This window comes from Zea mays, chromosome 6 (assembly GCF_902167145.1).
Source record: "Zea mays cultivar B73 chromosome 6, Zm-B73-REFERENCE-NAM-5.0, whole genome shotgun sequence".
Lineage (NCBI taxonomy): Eukaryota > Viridiplantae > Streptophyta > Magnoliopsida > Poales > Poaceae > Zea > Zea mays.
The window spans coordinates 167801675-167811519 of record NC_050101.1 but is presented as its reverse complement, the minus strand read 5'-3'; positions in this window follow the sequence as shown (position 1 = coordinate 167811519).

The following is a 9845-nucleotide window of genomic DNA, read 5'->3' as shown; positions in this document are numbered from 1 at the left end:
GGTATTTATAGCCCTTAACCACCAAAACAACCGTTGGGGTGGCTGTTGTCGATGGGCGCACTGGACAGTCCGATGCGCCACCGGACGCTGTTCGGTGCGCCAGCCACGTCACCCAATCGTTAGAGTTCGACCGTTGGAGATTTGTCTTCTAGTGGCACCGGACAGTCTGGTGCCGCACCGGACAGTCACTGCTCACTGTCTGGTGCGCCTCTGGCGGCTGCTCTGACTTCTGCGCGCACTGTCCACGCACTATAGCGTGTTGCAGGTGTCTGTTGCAGTCGACCGTTGCGCTAGTAACCGTTGCTCCACTGGTGCACCGGACAGTCCGGTGGTACACCGGACAGTCCAGTAAATTATAGCGAAGTGGCGCTGCAGAAACCCGAAGGTGGCCAGTTCGGAGTTGTACGATCCTGGTGCACCGGACACTGTCCGGAGCGCCAGACCAGGGCACACTTGGGTTTCTTTGCTCCTTTCTTTTTGAACCCTAACTTTGATCTTTTATTGGTTTGTGTTGAACCTTTATGCACCTGTAGAATATATAATCTAGAGCAAACTAGTTAGTCCAATTATTTGTGTTGGGCATTCAACCACCAAAATCATTTATAGGAAAATGTTAAACTCTATTTTCCTTTCACACGCAGGGATAAATTTTCCGACAAGGATATGGATGGAGAAAAAAACATCTTCGTGAGCGTTCACTGAGACAGAGACGTGGAATTTTTCTCCCCATAGGGACGTTGATGGGAGTCATTCTCCAACGGTGAATTTCTCGTTGTCATCCCTAAGCATAGTCCACAGGCCTACAATTTTGTGGTGATTCGTTCACTGGCGTCTAACCTCTCGACTAGTAAGAGAGGCCTCGTTTCAAATCTGCATAGGGCCTTGGATTTTACCGGCACCGCCCTGGAATGGCGCGACATTTGTCGTGTCTAAGTCAGTAGCGTAATAAAAGAGGGCCACATCATGAACATCAATCAGCATACAACTAATCTGCCATATTGGCAAGCCATCTATGCCAAGCAGACCCGTGTCGTTTGGCTGTGCAAAGGAGATTGGTGCGAATAAACGAGGTTAGTGTTGAAAAAAAATTCGGGTGTTAATTTCATAAATAGTTCTAAAAAGGTTGAAAATGACCATTGTCGAGGAAGAATGAAAAATGATACGAGAGTGAGAAATGAATGCAAGGATATAGCGAGAATGAACAAGAGCTCTTACACAACTGGGGAGAGGAAGTAATATAGTGGCCATGGTGGTGGTGGTGGATGGCTAGCGTAAGACGAGGTAAGGTGACTTTGATCAATAGTAGCCTCTTTAATGTGCCTCTGCATATGTTGTCTATCTACTTTGCCCCTAAGATGGTCATGAAGAAATAGGATTGTTTTAGAAAAATAATGTTGTAATAGGGGGGCAATAGCAATAAAAAACACCACATGATTAATTAGCATTACGTATGTCTCCAAAGGGATCAAGGTGGGTTAGGCATTTTAGACCTTAGATGTATGAGCATCAGCCTCTTGGCCAAATGGTTGTGGAAATTAGAAACCTCTGATGGTCTGTGGTAGCAGATTGTCAGACACAAATACATTAGGGACACACTTTGGTATTAAATGGAAAAAATCAGGGTGATTGTCATTTTTTAGAGGGGAGTTTTGGAGGCAAAATAGTATTTACATAGATTCTGCAAAAAGCTAGGAAATGGTGTCAATACCAGATTTTTGTTAGACACTTGGTGTGTCGATGCCACTTTTAGCTGCGGGTTTCAGAGGTTATTTGATTTACCCTTTGATAAAAATGGTGGAAAAAGTAATTAATTCGAACTTTCAGGCTTTGAGATTTAGGGCTTGTTTGTTTCAGCTTATAGATTATATAATATAGACTATAATCTAAATTATATATTCTAGATTATAATCTAGATATATTATAATCTATATGTAGTTGTTTGATAGTCTAGATTATACAAATGTAGATTATTCATAAAGACAGCAGTACCCTTGTTGTTTATTTGAGGTGAGGAAATAAGGATGACATATATTGTAATTTCTATTTACGTAACCATGGATAGTGGGTCTTTTGCCAAAATAATCTCAAATAAGCTACTATTGAAGAGATTATGAGATTATCATAATCTGGGCTTTAGATTATATAATTTGAACCCATTGTTGACACCTTTTTAGGGCGCCAATCACTCAACACGAACCAGCGGTGGTGCTCTCTGCACAGGGGCGGACGGTTCGTGGCTAGAGGCCGGACGATCCGCGGCCTGGCGCGAGGCTAGGGTTCCTGCCTGACGACAGGACGGTCCGCGCGTGCGCAGGGGCGGTGGAAGATCGCCGGCGGTGCCTGGATCTCTCTCCCAGGAGGGACCCCATCGGGGAGGAGAGATCCTAGGTGATGTCTAGGCTCGGCATACCGACCTAGACTCCTCTAATCGACGTAGAGTCGAAGAGAAGCGAAGAATTTGGGGTTTGGAAGGCTAAACTAGAACTAGACTAGAACTACTCCTAGGAAATAAATGTGAAATAGAAGTGTTATTGATTCGATTGATGATTACAAATCGGCCGTATACCTCTCTATTTATAGAGGAGGGGGCTGGACCCTTTACAAACTAATTTTCGAGCTAATTCCGCGAATCTAGCTAACACCATAGCACAAAACTCGGAACCCTAATCTGTTCTGCGCACGCGCGGACCGTCCGGACCACGGACCGTCTGGCCTCAGGGCCAGACCGTCCGCAACTCATTTTGGTGCCCAACATATGCCCCCTGCCTTTTGATGGAGCTGAGCAAACCAAAAGCAACTAACTCAATGTGATTACATCGGTTCTCTTAGACATCTTGCCATATACTAGGGTGGTACTGTTTGAGGAAACGCCCATTCAAAGCCTTGGGTAAATCCTTGCCTTGTAATGTTTGTAGTAAATAGGCGTTACCAGACATTACCTGTTTTACTTTGTAAGGACCCTCCCAGCTTGGCGACCATTTCCCAAACTTTCGGTCTTTATTCCTTAGAGGCAGGATAGTCTTCCACACCAGGTCCCCTACTTGAAATGACTTTGCTTTGACCTTCTTGTTGTAGGCCCTGGCTACCATGATCTTGTCCTTTTCTATTGCTCCGAAAGCTATCACCCTCTTGTCGGTCACCTCATCAATATTATACATCATTGAATTATAATAATCAATGATGGTTAGATCATTTTGTTTAGCGAACCTGAGAACACTCTGAAAGGGAAATAGGCTTACACCTTTTCCTAAATGATTTTGGTGGTTGAATTGCCCAACACAAATAATTGGACTAACTAGTTTGCTCTAGATTATAAGTTCTACAGGTGCCAAAAGGTTCAACACAAACCAATAAAAAGTCCAAGAAAGGGTTCAAATAAAAAGAGCAAAAGACAACCGAAGGCTGCCCTGGTCTGGCGCACCGGACTGTTCAGTGTGCCACCGGACAGTGTCCGGTGCACCAGGGAGAATTTCCTCCAACTGCTAAGCTTCGGGTTTCAGAAAATGGCTCTCCGCTATAATTCGTTGGACTGTCCGGTGTAGCACCGGACTGTCCGGTGTGCCAAGCGGAGTAACGACTACAGTGCCAACAGTCGTCTGCAAAAGGTGAACAGTGAGCTACAGTGCATTTAATACCCCCAACCACCAACACTTCAAAGCATACAAGTTTTCAGCCAACACATTTAATACAAGAGCTAGTGCATTCAATACAAGACACAAATAGAGTGAATCAAAATCTCTCCAAGTCCCAATTCCGCTCAAAGCATTAGTGACTAGAAGAGAGAGTTTTGTCGTGTTCTTTTGAGCTCTTGCGCTTGGATCGCTTTTCTTCTTCCTCTACTCTTGTTCCCAAGTTCTTTGTAATCAAAGCAAGAGACACCAATTGTGTGGTAGTCCTTGCGGGGACTAAGTGTCCCAATTGATTGAGAAGAGAAGCTCATTCGGTCTAGGTGACCGTTTGAGAGAGGGAAAGGGTTGAAAGAGACCCGGTCTTTGTGACCACCTCAACGGGGAGTAGGTTTGAAAGAACCGAACCTCGGTAAAACAAATCACTGTGTCATCTGCCTTATTTGCTTGTGATTTGTTTTCGCCCTCTCTTTCGGACTCAATTATATTTCTTACGCTAACCCCGGCTTGTAGTCGTGCTTAAACTTTATAAATTTTAGATTTGCCTATTCACCCCCCCTCTAGGTGACTTTTAATTGGTATCAAAGCCCGGTACTTCATTAAGAGCCTAGCCGCTCGAAGTGATGTCGAGAGCTCACGCCAAGAAGGAGATGGTGACCGGCGAGAAGCCCGCCACAAGCCACGGGAAAGCTCCATCGGGAGAGTCCGGCAACAAGAAGAGGGAGGAATCACCTCCCCGCGTCAAGTCGCACCGGAGTGGCGACAAGAAGAAGAAAATGAAGAAAGTGGTCTACTACGAGACGGATTCTTCGTCGCCTTCCACCTCCGGCTCCGACACGCCGTCCGTCACTTCTAAGCGCCATGAGCGCAAGAAGTTTAGTAAGATCCCCTTACGCTATCCTCGCATTTCCAAACGCACTCCTTTACTTTCCGTCCCACTAGGCAAACCACCGGTTTTTTACGGTGAAGATTATTGTATGTAGAGTGATAAAATGAGGCACCATCTAACCTCACTCCACGTAGCATTTGGGACATTGTTGAATTTGGTGCGCAGGAACCATCCGTAGGGGATGAAGGCTATGACTCGGACGAGGTAGCCCAAATCTGGCACTTCAACTCCCAAGCCACTACTATACTCCTCGCCTCTCTAAGTCGAGAGGAGTATAATAAAGTGCAAGGGTTGAAAGGTGCCAAAGAAATTTAGGACGTCCTCAAGACCGCGCACGAAGGAGATGAGGTGACCAAGATCACCAAGCGAGAAACGATCGAGGGGGAGCTCGGTCGCTTCATGCTTCATCAAGGGGAGGAGCCACAAGCGATGTACAACCAGCTCAAGACCTTGGTGAACCAAGTGCGCAACCTCGGGAGCACCAAATGGGATGACCATGAAATGGTCAAGGTTATTCTTAGATCACTCGTTTTTCTTAACCCTACTCAAGTTCAATTAATTTGTGGTGATCCTAGATATAAACTAATGTCTCCCGAGGAAGTGATAGGAAAGTTTGTGAGCTTTGAATTGATGATCAAAGGCTCCAAACAAATCATTGAGCGAGGCGCCACCTCCACACTCGAGGTGCAACCCGTCGCATTCAAGGCGACGGAGGAGAAGAAAGAAGAGTCTACGTCAAGTAGGCTCCCCATCAACGCCTCCAAGCTCGACAATGAGGAGATGGATTTAATCATCAAAAGCTTTCGCCAAATCCTCAAGCAAAGGAAGGGGAAAGATTACAAGCCCCGTTCCAAGAAGGTTTGCTACAAATGTGGTAAGTCCGGTCATTTTATAGAAAAATGTCCATTATCTAGTGACAGGGGCGACGACAAGAAGGGAAGAAGGAAGGAGAAGAAGAAGTATTACAAGAAGAAGGGTGGAGATGCCCATGTTTGTCGGGAGTGGGACTCCGATGAGAGCTCCACTGACTCTTCCTCCGACGAGGACGCCGCCAACATCGTCGTCACTAAAGGTCTTCTCTTCCCCAACGTCGGCCACAAGTGCCTCATGGCAAGAGACGGCAAAAAGAAGGTAAAATCTAGAGCCTCCACTAAATATGCAACATCTAGTGATGAGGAAAACTCTAGTGATGATGAGGATGATTTGTTCACCCTTTTTGCAAACTTAAACATGCAACAAAAAGAAAAATTGAGTGAATTGATTAGTGCTATTCATGAGAAGGATTAACTCTTGGATAGCCAAGAGGACTTCCTTATTAAAGAAAATAAGAAGCATGTTAAAGTTAAAAATGCTTATGCTCAGGAGATAGAAAAATATGAAAAATTAACTAGTGAGCTAAGCACTTGCCATGACACTATTTCCAACCTTAGATTTGAGAATGATAAATTGATTGCTAAGGTTGAGAAATTAAATGGTAGTGATGATTCTCTTGTCAACCTTAAAATGATAATGCTAGTTTAATTACTAAGATTGACAAGTTGAATGAATCACTCTCTAGCCTTAAAATTGAGAATGAAAAATTAATTGCTAAGGCTAAAGATTTAAATGTTTGCAATATTTCTATTTCCAATCTTAAGAATGAGAATGCTATTTTACATGCTAAGATTGATAAATTGAATGTCTGCAAACCCTCTACATCTACCATTGAACATGTTACTACTTGCACTAGATGTATAGATATTAATATTAATGCTATTCATGATCACCTAGCTTTAATTAAACAACAAAATGATCACATAGCTCAACTTAGTGCTAAGATTAATGAGCATGACTTAGAAAATGAAAAAACTAAATTTGCTAGAAGCATGCTCTATAGTGGGAGACGCCTAGGCATTAAGGATGATATTGGCTTCCAACAGGGAGACAATGTCAAGCTTAATGCCCCTAATAAATTGTCTAACTTTGTTAAGGGCAAAGCTCCCATGGCTCAGGATAACGAAGGTTACATTTTATATCCTGCTGGTTATCCCGAGCACAAATTTAGGAGAATTCATTCTAGAAAGTCTCACTCTGGCTCTTATCATGCTTGTATGTATAAGAGTGAGACATCTAGTTCTAGGCAATCCACTCATGATAAATTGCCTAAGAAGAAAACTCCTATTGCATCAAATGAGCCTATTATTTTATTTAAGACTTTTGATGTTTTATATATTTTAACTAACAAATCAGGCAAAGTAGTTGCCAAATATGTTGGGGCCAAACACAAGGGCTCAAAGACTTGTGTTTGGGTACCCAAGGTGCTTGTTTCTAATGTCAAAGGACCCAAGACCGTTTGGGTACCTAAGAACAAGGCCTAAATTTGTTTTGTAGGTTTATGCATCTGGGGGCTCAAGTTGGATAATGGATAGCGGGTGCACAAACCACATGACTGGGGAGAAAAGAATGTTCTCCTCCTACGAGAAAAACCATGATCCCCAAAGAGCTATCACATTCGGGGATGGAAATCAAGGTTTGGTCAAAGGACTAGGTAAAATTGCTATATCTCCTGACCATTCTATTTCCAATGTTTTTCTTGTAGATTCTTTAGATTATAACTTGCTTTCAGTTTCTCAATTATGCAAAATGGGCTACAATTGTCTTTTTACGGATATAGATGTTACTGTCTTTAGAAGAAGTGATGATTCAGTAGCATTTAAGGGAGTGTTAGAGGGTTAGCTATACTTAGTTGATTTTAATAGAGCTGAACTCGACACTTGCTTAATTGCTAAGATTAACATGGGCTGGCTCTGGCATCGCCGACTAGCCCACATCGGGATGAAGAATCTTCACAAGCTTCTAAAGGAGAACACATTTTGGGACTAACAAATGTTCATTTTGAGAAAGACAGAGTTTGTAGCGCATGTCAAGCAGGGAAGCAAGTTGGTGTTCATCATCCACACAAGAACATCATGACGACCGACAAGCCACTTGAGCTACTCCACATGGACCTATTCGGCCCGATAGCTTACATAAGCATCGGCGGGAGTAAATATTGTCTAGTTATTATGGATGATTATTCTCGCTTCACTTGGGTGTTCTTTTTACATGAAAAATCTCAAACCCAAGAGACCTTAAAGGGATTCTTGAGACGGGCTCAAAATGAGTTCGGCTTAAGGATCAAGAAGATTAGAAGCGACAACGGGACGGAATTCAAGAACTCACAAATAGAAGGCTTTCTTGAGGATGAGGACATCAAGCATGAGTTCTCTTCTCCCTACATGCCACAACAAAATGGTGTAGTCGAGAGGAACAATAGAACTCTACTTGACATGGCGAGGACCATGCTTGATGAGTACAAGACTTCAGACCGGTTTTGGGCGGAAGCAATCAACACCGCTTGTTACGCCATCAACCGTCTCTACCTTCACCGAATCCTCAAGAAGACATCTTATGAACTCCTCACCGGTAAAAGCCCAATGTTTCATATTTTAGAGTCTTTGGTAGCAAATGCTTTATTATTGTTAAAAGAGGTAGAAAATCTAAATTTGCTCCTAAGGTTGTAGAAGGCTTTTTACTTGGTTATGACTCAAACACAAGGGCATATAGAGTCTTTAACAAGTCCACTGGACTAGTTGAAGTTTCTTGTGACATTGTCTTTGATGAAACTAACGGCTCTCAAGTAGAGCAAGTTGATCTTGATGAGCTAGATGATGAAGAGGCTCCATGTGTCGCGCTAAGGAACATGTCCATTGGGGATGTGTGTCCTAAGGAATCAGAAGAGCCTCCACATGCACAAGATCAACCATCATCTTCCATACAAGCATCTCCACCAACTCAAGATGAGGATCAAGCTCAAGATGATGAAAATGAAGATCAAGAAGAGCCACCTCAAGAGGAGGACAATGATCAAGGGGGAGATGTCAATGATCAAGACAAGGAAGATGATCAGGGTCCAAGACCGCCACACCCAAGAGTCCACCAAGCGATACAACGAGATCACCCCGTGAACTCCATCCTCGGCGACATTCATAAGGGGGTAACTACTCGATCTCGTGTCGCTCATTTTTGTGAACATTACTCTTTTGTGTCTTCTATTGAGCCATACAGGGTGGAAGATGCATTAAGAGATTTGGATTGGGTGTTGGCAATGCAAGAGTGAAGGGAAATAGGCTTACACCTTTTCCTAGTTGATTTTGGTGGTTGAATTGCCCAACACAAATAATTGGACTAACTAGTTTGCTATAGATTATAAGTTTTACAGGTGCCAAAGGTTCACAACAAACCAATAAAAAGACCAAGAAAGGATTCAAACAAAGAGAGCAAAAGACAACCGAAGTGTGCCCTGGTCTGGCGCACCAGACTGTCTGGTGTGCCACCGGACAGTGTCCGGTGCACCAGGGGATTCCAGTATGAACTTGCCACCTTCGGGAATTCTGGGAGCCGCTCCGCTATAATTCACCGGACTGTCCGGTGTGCCAGCGGAGTAACGGCTACTACAACGCCAACGGTCGTCTGCAACAGCAGTTAATGCGCTACAGTGCGGCAGAAGTCAGAGCATGGCCAGAAGGCGCACCGGACAGTGAACAGTGACTGTACGGTACACCACCAAACTGTCCGGTGACCCAGATGTCAGAAGCTCCAACAGTCAGAATCCAACGGCCGGGTGACATGGCTGGCGCACCGAACAGTGTCCGATGGCGCACCAGACTGACCGATGCGCCATGCGACATAAGCCCTCACCAACGGTTCTTTTGGTGGTTGGGGCTATAAATACCCCCCAACCACCACACTTTAATGCATCCAAGTTTTTAGCCTTCACACCTCTTACAAGAGCTATAACATTCAATACAAGACACAAACAAAGAGATCAAATCCTCTCCCAAGTCCGGAATCACTCCAACCAAATTAGTGACTAGAGAGAGACATTTGTGTTTATTTGAGCTCTTGCGCTTGGATTGCTTTTCTTCTTCATTCTTTCTTGATTCCAACTCAATTGTAATTAAGGCAAGAGACACCAATTATGTGGTGATCCTTGTGGGGACTTAGTGTCCCGTTTGATTGAGAAGAGAAGCTCACTCGGTCTAAGTGACCGTTTGAGAGAGGGAAAGGGTTGAAAGAGACCCGGTCTTTGTGACCACCTCAACAGGGAGTAGGTTTGCAAGAACCGAACCTCGGTAAAACAAATCACCGTGTCATCCGCCTTATTTACTTGTGATTTGTTTTCGCCCTCTCTTTCAGACTCGAATTTAATTCTAATGCTAACCCCAGCTTATAGTTGTGCTTAAAGTTTGTAAATTTCAGATTCGCCCTATTCACCCCCTCTAGGCGACTTTCAATTGGTATCAGAGTCC